Below are 10,497 nucleotides of genomic sequence, written 5' to 3' on the forward strand. Positions count from 1 at the left end.
GGTACTATGTATCACACAATTTCATCTTCATGACTTAAGAAGCTGAATTTCATCAAAACCCAAGCTTTAATCTCTCATTCAGTTTAAAGCTCCTTCTCTCTTCCATAGTTCTCAATCGGATCTACATTTGGAGCTTTGCAGTGAGAGGGTCTGCTTTTCTCTACTTGTTCTACATCTTCCTCCAGTTGCTCTGTTTAACCAACGCCATACTGGTATAGGCCTATAGCAGGTGCTGGCTCCTTCTCTCCTAGAGTGTTGCTGTTCACTCCAGGTTAGCTGAGGATCAGCTTCATGTGCTCTTGACTTTGGGACCTAGGTTGAAGGATCAGCCTCTGTCTGGGACACACTATTCTTTTAGCAGAGAGGAAAGAGCAATGGTTTGAAGCAATGGTTTTAGTTGTTTGAAGACTCCCTGCCAGAATCTTACACTACACAATTCCTTGATGTGGGCAAGCATCCTCCAGCTCACCGCACAACTGTTCTACAGCTCCTGCTTCTGGCTTTACACTCCAGAGCCAATTTCTCTTAGGGTCATCCTGTCAGGCAGACAGACCTCTAGAATGAAGATGCCTTAAGAAAGCTTGCACAGGCCACCTACTGCAGTGTCCGGTCTGGTCCACTAGAAATAGTCAGACTTTTACCACCACCAAATTCTGAAAATGCTTGTTCTTTCCACTATAGCCTTCACTCCTCACTCTATTATCAGAGGCAGCTCTTATCTTTAGTCTTATCTGGGAGCAAGTTAATCTCTGGGTCCTCCAAACACCTGCAGAGATATGGCAAGCTCTCTGAAATAGTCTCTTAGAGCTCCTTGTCTCACTAAAGCTGGGGTTGGGATATAAAGATTTCAATGCATGGTGTTCTAATAACTACTTCCAACAGTGATTCTTATCCCCAGCATTCCTCATCTCATCTGTAGGCTGGAGGTGGGAGATGGGCTTAGAGTCACAAAGTGTGTTTCACAACCTTTTAGCAGGTCCTAAACACTAGATCAGCATGTCCTTTTGTTTACAACTTCAGAGAAATAGCCAAAAGTAAGACAAAAGAAAATCATATATATTCAGAATATATATTTTCTGCCTATGACATATTTTACATAGTATCAGGCCGGTGTGAGAGATGGGAGAAGGTGATATATAGTTATTTTAATAAAACTTTACCTTTCTCTCCTATCTGAGATAGCTGCATAAAATAATCAATTTTTTTAAAAAAACACAGACGCATGAAAAACAAGCAATACTAGAAAATTCAGAATTTTGATTTGAGAAGAATGAAAAAGATTATAATACTAATGGAAAGCAGTTAGGAAAACTTGACTATCCCACTCATCCCTGGAAATTGACTATGACGATATGGGAAAAAATTCTGCTTGGAAGGATCTGGGAGTTCAGGACTCAGAACCTTTCCCCTGTTTAGTTCAACTTAGCTTTATCTGTTATTCATCTTATAAGCAAAAGAAAGCAATGCAGAGGCTCAGGAGTAGTATTTTGAATCTTGGCTTTAAGCAAATGAAAAACAGATCAAACAAGTTTGGCTTGTGATTCATTCTACAATTCAAGGCCACTGCCCTTTAATTTAATCCTTTGAATGCAACCATGTAGGTTTGCAACCTTGTATTTGGATAATGAGCCAACCCACCATGAAGGCTGAAGCCTGTGTTTGGGACTACTTGCTGGCACTAGATAACACTGGGAGCTGTGACATCATGCTTCCAACAGTCTTAATTATAAGGGTCTTGGAATAGAAACAAATGGAACAGAAAATCAAAGCTGTTCTTAATTTACCACTAGAGAGCAAATGGCAGACCATGTCTGAGTATGACAGAGGCTGTCTTTGTTGGAGGTAAAGCTGTGGACATAGCGACCAGCTATTGAAGACCAGCACACTTTAATGGATGATGTAGTTAATAATTGGAATTTTTTTCTAATATTTTATTGTGAAAAGTTTAAACATTCCAAAAAGTTGATAAAATTTGGTGACTATTCATGTATTCACCACCTAGATTCTATGAACATTTTGCTGTATCTGCATTATTACATACTACTCATCTGTTTATCCTTCTGTCCATCCATTGATCCATCTTATTTTTCTGTACTTCAGAGTAAGTTGCAGAAATCAGTAGATTTTACCACTATACCTCTAAATACTTCAGCATACTTAACATTCTTTGTTCAATTGTGATTTTTTTTTTTTTTTTTTTTTTTGAGGAAAAGTACACATACAGTGGAATGTAAAAATCTTAAATGCACCATTTGATAAATTCAGTCTGGGCACGGGGGCTCACCCCCATAATCCCAGAACCTTTGGGTGGGAGGATCACTTGAGGACAGGAGTTTGAGACCAGCCTAGGCAACAGAGCAACCTATCTGTACACAAGAAGAAATTAACCAGCATCTTGGCATATGCCTATAGTCCTAGCTACTTGGAAGGCTGAGGTGGGAGGATGGCTTGAGCCCAGGAGTTTGAGGTTACAGTAAGCTATGATCATACCACTGCACTCTAGCCTGGATGACAAGGCAAGGCTCTGTCTCTAAAATAAAGAAATTAAAAATGAAAATAAAAACAAATGCATATATCTGGGACTCTGAGTTTTCATCTCTGATTTAAAGGACTATATTTTATTCTGAGGGCTACATATGCCACCTAATCAGAAGATTTTATTGAAGTTCAGGGAATTTTTTTCCAAAAGCTTAAATATCAAAGACCACCAGAAGGATGGACTACAGGCTACCATTGCCTACTTAATTATCCCCTCTATTCATTAAGTAAACATAGCAGCAATAGCAAACTAGAAAATATGATAATGAAGATGATGTTGTTCACAATGGCAACCAAAGCATAAAAGTACCTCAGAACAGGACAGGTGCGGTGACTCACGCCTGTAATCCTGACACTTTGGGAGACTGAGGCAGGCAGATCACTTGAGGTCAGGAGTTCAAGACCAGTGTGGTCAACATGGTGAAACCCTGTCTCTACTAAAATACAAAGATTAGCCAGGCATGGTGGCGGGTGCCTGTAATCTCAGTTAATCAGGAGACTGAGGCAGGAGAATAGCTTGAACTCAGGAGGTGGAGGTTCTAGTGAGCTGAGACGGTGCCACTGCACTCCAGCCTGGGTGACAGAGCAAAACTCCCTCTCAAAAAAAAAAAAAAAAAGAAAGAAAGAAAAGAAAAAATAGCTGAGAATAAGTTTACAAGAGAAACATGTGACATAAATAAAGAAAATTATACGTTTTCTTCATGACAAAAGAAGGTTTTAATAATATGAAAACAATACCATATTCTTCAGTAGAAAACTTAATTGTAACAACACCAGTTCTCTTTAACTCAGTCTTAGGTTTCAGATCATTCCGACTGAAATATCAATGACGTATACTAATGGGAATTTTTCCTTAAAATATGACAAAATGGTTATGAAATTTATGACAGAAAGACCTAAAATAGAATAATAATAGAAGGCTTAACCCCTATTAAATAAGAACATGTGCAATAGTCACAGCAAGAGATGATGGTGCTCGGAATAAAGAGGTAATAATGGAAGTGGTGAGAAGATGCCAGCGGCTAAACTTCTTAAAGGTAGAAGTTTAAAACTGTCTCATGATGGATTGAATACACAGCACAAGAAAAGAAACAACTCAAGGATGACATCAAGTTTATGACCTGAGATATTTGCTGAGGTGTAGAAGACAGATGAAGAGGTTACCAGGAATTCGATTTTGTTCATTTTAAATTTTAGATGTCCCTTAAATGTCCAAGAGAAAATAAGAAATAGGCAATTGGGACCAGACATGGTGGCTCACGCCTGTAATCCCAGCACTTTGGGAGACCAAGGCGGGTGGATCACTTAAGGTCAGGAGTTCGAGACCACTCTGGGCAACATGATAAAATGCTATCTCTACCAAAACAACAACAACAACAACAACAACAAAAAGCCCAAACCAAAACAAACCCCCAAAATAAGCCAGGTGTGGTGGCACATGCCTGTGGTCCCAACTAACTACTCAAGAGGCTGAGGTGGGAGAATCACTTGAGGCTAAGAGACAGAGGCTGCAGTGAGCTGAGATAGCACCACTGCACTCCAGCCTGGGTGACTGAGTTAGAGACTGTCTCAAAAAAAAAAAAAAAAAAAAAAAAAAAAAAAAAAAAAAGTAGGCAATTGGATGAGTATCTTGGTCTGGAGTTCAGAGGATTGACAAGGCCCAGGTCTAGGCTAGATTTATAAATACAAAATAAGATCACCTAGGGAATAACTGTAAAGAAAGAGAAGAAATCTGGAAGCTGACAGCATCATAGACAAAGAGGGGTGTTACACAGATTCCCCTTTGAGGAATAGCTTTTTACTCCTCTCTGTAGGCTTCTCCAGCTATCTGCTACTTCCAGAGCTTACTCAACTGAGAGAGTCACTTCATCCAAGGTTTCACCCTTTCTGACATGATTATATATTTAGAAAACCCCATTGTCTCAGCCCAAAATCTCCTTAAGCTGATAAGCAATTTCAGGAAACTCTCAGGATACAAAATCAATGTGCAAAAATCACAAGCATTCCTATACACCAATAACAGACAGAGAGCCAAATTGTGAGTGAACTCCCATTCACAATTGCTACAAAGAGAATACAATACTTAGGAATCCAACTTACAAGGGATGTGAAAGACCTCTTCAAGGAGAACTACAACCACCGCTAAAGGAAATAAGAGAGAACACAAACAAATGGAAAAATATTCCATCCTCATGGATACGAAGAATCAATATCATGAAAATGGCCATACTGCCCAAAGTAATTTATGGATTCAATGCTATCCCCATCAAGCTATCATTGATTTTCTTCACAGAATTGGAAAAAACTACTTTAAAGTTCATATGGAACCAAAAAAGAGCCTGCATAACCAAGACAATCCTAAGCAAAAAGAAAAAGCTAGAGGCATCACACTACCTGACTTCAAACTATACTATAATGCTACAGTAACAAAAATAGCATGGTACTGGTACCAAAACAGATATATAGACCAACAGAACAGAACAGAGCCCTCAGAAATAATGCCACACATCTACAATCATCTGATCTTTGACAAACCTGACAAAAAGAAGCAATGGGAAAAGGATGCCCTATTTAATAAATTGTGTGGGGAAAACTGGCTAGCCATATTGCAGAAATCTGAAACTGCATCCCTTCCTTACACCTTATACAAAAATTAACTCAAGATGGATTAAAGGCTTAAACATAAGACCTAAAACCATAAAAACCCTAGAAGAAAACCTAGGCAATACCATTCAGGACATAGGCATGGGCAAAGACTTCATGACTAAAACACCAAAATCAATGGCAACAAAAGCCAAAATTGACAAATGGGATCTAATTAAAGGGCTTCTGCACAGCAAAATAAACTATCATCAGAGTGAACAGGCAACCTACAGAATGGGAGAAAAATTTTGCAATCTATCCATCTGACAAAAGGCTAACATCCAGAATCTACAAAGAACTTAAACAGATTTATAAGAAAGAAACAACTCCATCAAAAAGTGGGCAAAGGATATGAACAGACACTTCTCAGAAGAAGACATTGATGCAGTCAACAAACATATGAAAAAAAGCTCATCATCACTAGTCATTAGAGAAATGTAAATCAAAACCACAATGGGATACCATCTCATGCCAGTTAGAATGATGATCATTAAAAAGTCAGGAAACAACAGATGCTAGAGAGGATGTGGAGAAATGGGAATGTTTTTACACTGTTGGGAGTGTAAATTAGTTCAATTATAGTGGAGGACAGCATGGCGATTCCTCAAGGATCTAGAACTAGAAATACCATTTGACCCAACAATCCCATTACTGGGTATATACCCAAAGGATTATAAATCATTCTGCTATAAAGACATATGTACATGTATGTTTATTGCAGCACTATTCACAATAGCAAAGACTTGGAACCGACCCAAAGGTCCATCAGTGACAGACTAGATAAAGAAAATATGGCACTTACTCACCATGGAATACTATACAGCCATAAAAACGATGAGTTAATGTTCTTCGTAGGGACGTGGATGACGCTAGAAACCACCATTCTCAGCAAACTAACACAAGAACAGAAAACCAAACACTGCATATTCTCACTCATAAGTGGGAGTTGAACAATGAGAACACAAGGACACAGGGAGGGGAACATCACACACGGGCGCCTGTTGAAGAGTCGGGGGATGGGCGAGGGATAGCATTAGGAGAAATGCCTAATTTAGATGGCAGGTTGATGGGTGCAGCAAACCATTATGGCACATGTATACCTATGCAACAAACCTGCACGTTCTGCACATGTACATCACAACTTAAAGCATAATAAAAGAAAAGAAAGAGGCAAAAAAATAAAAAAAATAAAAAAAAACTCAACCAACCGGTCGGACGTCGTGGTTCATGCCTGTAATCCCAGCACTTTGGGAGGCCAAGGTAGGCAGATCACGAGCTCAGGAGTTCCAGAACAGCTGGACGAACATGATGAAACCCCGTCTCTATTAAAAATACAAAAATTAGCCGGACTTGGTGGCACACGCCTATAATCCCAGCTACTCAGAGGCTGAGAGAGGAGAATCACTTGAACCCAGGAGGCAGAGGTTGCAGTGAGCCGAGATCGCGCCACTGCACTCCAGCCTGGGCGACAGAGCGAGACTCCGTCTCAAAAACAAACAAATAAAAAACCAAAACTCAACCAACTACTTTTGCCCAGTTCAACTCTGATCAATGGTATGTGTTCCAGAGTGCCCACTGGGTAGAGCACAGCTTTGTTGGACTGCCTTGCAGTTTAACTTCTCCCTCTGACCATTCCTGCTTTCACTCTCTTGCTTTCATAGCTATTGCTATCTGAGATACATCTTGTACCTTAAACTCTCTCTCAGCATCTGCTTCCTGAGAACTAAACTTGTAACATACAGCACTGTATACATGTATATGAATGTCACATTTTCTTTGTCCTTTCATCCATCAGCCAACACTTAGGTTATTTCCACAAGTTAGCCATTGTGAATAAAGCTGCAATGAACATGGGTCAGTACATATCTCTTTGAGATACTCATTTCATTTTCTGTGGATATATTCCCAGAAGTGGGATTGCTGGATCATAAGGTAGTTCTCTTTTTAATTTGTAGGAAACCTCCATACTGTCTTTCATAATGGCTGTGACAATTTACAATCCTATCAACAGCATAAAATTCTCTTTTCTCCACATCTTTGCCAATACTTGTTTTTTTGCTTTTTGATAAAAGCCATACTATTGAGTGTAAGATGATATCTTATTGTGGTTTTGTTTTGCATTTTCCTGATGATTAGTGATGTTGAGAATCTTTTTATATATCTGTTGGCCATTTGTATGTTTTCTTTGGAAAAATGTCCATTTAGGTCCTTTGCTCATTTTTTTCATCTTTTTAATTTTTTGTTTTAAACTACTGAGTTATATGCTCAGTAATTGCTTTGGCTAGGACTTTCAGAGTTATGTATGAGTTTCTTATATATTTTGAATGTTAGCTCCCTATTAGATACATGCTTTGCAAATTTTTCTCCCATCCCATAGGTTGCCTTTTCATTTTATTCATTGTTTCTTTTGCTGTGAAGAAACTTTCTAGTTTGACATAGTTTCGTTAATTTATTTCTGCTTTTGTTGCCTATGCTTTTGGTGTTACATTCAAGAAATCATTGTCAAGACCAATGTGAAGAAGTTTTTCTTTTATGTTTTCATGTATGATTTTTATGGTTTCAAGCCTTATGATTAAGTTTTTAATCCATTTTGAATGGATTTTGTGTATGGTGTAATATAAGGGTCTATTTTCTTCTTTTCATGTAGATATCTAGTTTTTCCAATATCATTTACAAAAGATTCTATCCTTTCTCCATTATATATTTCTGGTGCCTTTTTCAAAGACTAGTTGACTACGTAAGAAGGAGTTTACTTCTGGACTCTCTATTCCTTTCCCTTGGCTTATGTGTCTGTTTTTATACCAGGGCTGTAATGTTTTGATTACTATGGCCTTGTACTATAATTTGAAATCAGTTAGCGTGATGCCCTCACTTTTGCTCTTCCTTCTCAAGATTACTTTGACTACTCAGTGTCTTTTGTAGTTCCACACAAATCTTAGGATAGTTTTTTCTAGTTCTGTGAAAAATGCCATTGGAGTTTTGCTAGGGGTTGCATTGAATGTGTAGGTCACTTTGGGTTAGTGTGGACATTTTAACAATATTAATTCTTTCAGTCCATGAACACAAGAAATCTTTCCATTTATTTGAATCTTCTTGAGTTCTACATCAGTGTTTTATTGTTTTCAGGATTCAGACCTTTCACGTCCCTGGTTAAATTTATTCCTCAGTATTTTATTCTTTTTTATGCTACTACAAATAGGATTATTTTCTTAATTTCTTTTTCCAGAAAGTTTGTTGTTAGTGTGTAAAAAAAACTGATTTTTGCATGTTGATTTTGTATACTTCAACTTTAATGAATTTGTTTAGTAGTTCTAACAGTGTTGGAAAGAGTCTTTAGTTTTCTATATGCGAGATCATGTCATATGCAAACAGAGATAGTTTTACTTCTTTCCTGATTGGATGCTTTTTATTTATTTTTCTTGCCAAATTGCTCTGGCTAGGACTTCCAGAACTTTGTTAAGTAGAAGTAGTGAGAGTGGTCATCCTTGTCTAATTCCTGATTTTAAAGGAAAAACTGTTGGTTTTTCATTATTGAGTATAATGTTCACTGTGGGTTTGTCATATATGGCTTTTACTACATTGAAGTACATTCCTTCTAAACCTAATTGTTGAGAATTTTTATCATGAAAGAATGTTGGATTTTGTCAAATTTTCTTCCTGCGTCTTTTGAGATAATCTATGATTTCTGTCTTTCATTCTGTTAATATGATTTATTGTGTATTTTAACCATCCTTGTATCCCTGGGAAAATACCACTTGATAATGTTATGATCTTTTTAAAATGCTGCCTGTGTTAATCTGTTTGCATTACTATAAAGCAATACCTGAGACTGGGTAATTTATCAAGAAAAGATGTTTGTTTGAGCTCACACTCCTGAAGCCTGTACAGGAACCATGGTGCCAGTGCCTGCTCCTGGTGAGGGCCTCAGGAAGTTTCCAATCATGGTGGAAGGTGAAGGGGGAACAGGCATGTCACATTATAAAAGCGGTACAAAGAAAGCGAGAGGGAAGGCACCAGACTCCTTTAAATAACCAGCTGTCATGTGAACTACCAGAGTGAGAACTCACTCATTATGATGAGGATGGCACCAAGTCATTCACGAGACTTCTGTCCCCATTACCCAAACACTTTCCACTAGGCCCCACCTCCAACATTGGGGATCACATTTCAACATTAAATTTTGGACACATATCCAAACCTGCTGAATTTGATTTGTTCCTAGAGGGTTTTGGCTCATTAGTTTTATTGGCCCACAGTTTTCTTTTCTTGTAGTGTCCTTGTCTGGCTTTGGTATCAAGTTAATGCTGGCCTCATAAAATGAATTTGGAAGTACTTTCTCCTCTTCAATTTTTGGGAAGAGTTTGAGAAGAGTTTGGTATTAATTTTTCTCTAAATATTTGGTAGAAGTCACCAATGAAGTTACCAGGTTCTGCGCTTTTCTTCATTAAGAGAGATTTTGTTTTTTGTTTTTTGTTTTTGTTTTTGTTTTTGTTTTTTGAGGCAGTCTCACTCTGTCACCCAGGCTGGAGTGCAGTGGCACAATCTCAGCTCACTGCAACAAATGCCTCCTGGGTTAAGCAATTCTCCTGCCTCAACCTTCCTAGTAGCTAGGATTACAGGTGTCCGCCAGCATGCCTAGCCAATTTTTGTATTTTTAGTAGAGATGGGAGTTTCATCATTTTGCCCAGGCTGGTCTTGAACTCCTGACCTCAGGTGAGCCACCTGCCTTGGCTTCCTAAGGTGCTACGATTAAGGCATGAGCCACTGTGCCTGGCTAAGCGATTTTTGATTACTGATTTATTCTTAGTCAGTACTGATCTCTCCTTATTTTCTATTTCTTTATGATTCAGCCTTCATAGGTTGTATGTTTCTAGGAATGTATCCATTTCTTCTAGGTTTTCCATTTAGTTGATACATAGTTGTTTATAGCAGTCTCATCATCCTTTGCATTTCTGTGCTGTCAGTTGTAATGTCTCTTCTTTTGTTTCTGATTTTATTTGAGTCTTCTCTCATTTTTTTATTTAGTCTAGCTAAATGTTTGTCAATTTTATCTTTCCAAAACCAACTCTTAATTTTGTTGATCTTTTCTATTTTTTTGTCTCTATTTATTTCTGCTCTGATCTTTCTTCTTTCTTTCTTTCTTTCTTTCTTTCTTTCTTTCTTTCTTTCTTTCTTTCTTTCTTTCTTTCTTTCTTTCTCTCTCTCTCTCTTTCTTTCTTTTCTCTCTCTCTCTCTCTCTCTCTCTCTCTCTCTCTCTCTCTCTCTCTCTCTCTCTCTCTCTCTCTTTCTTTTTATAAAGTCTCATTGTATTGCCCA

The sequence above is a fragment of the Chlorocebus sabaeus genome, chromosome 15 (assembly GCF_047675955.1).
Source record: "Chlorocebus sabaeus isolate Y175 chromosome 15, mChlSab1.0.hap1, whole genome shotgun sequence".
NCBI classification, from domain to species: Eukaryota; Metazoa; Chordata; class Mammalia; order Primates; family Cercopithecidae; genus Chlorocebus; species Chlorocebus sabaeus.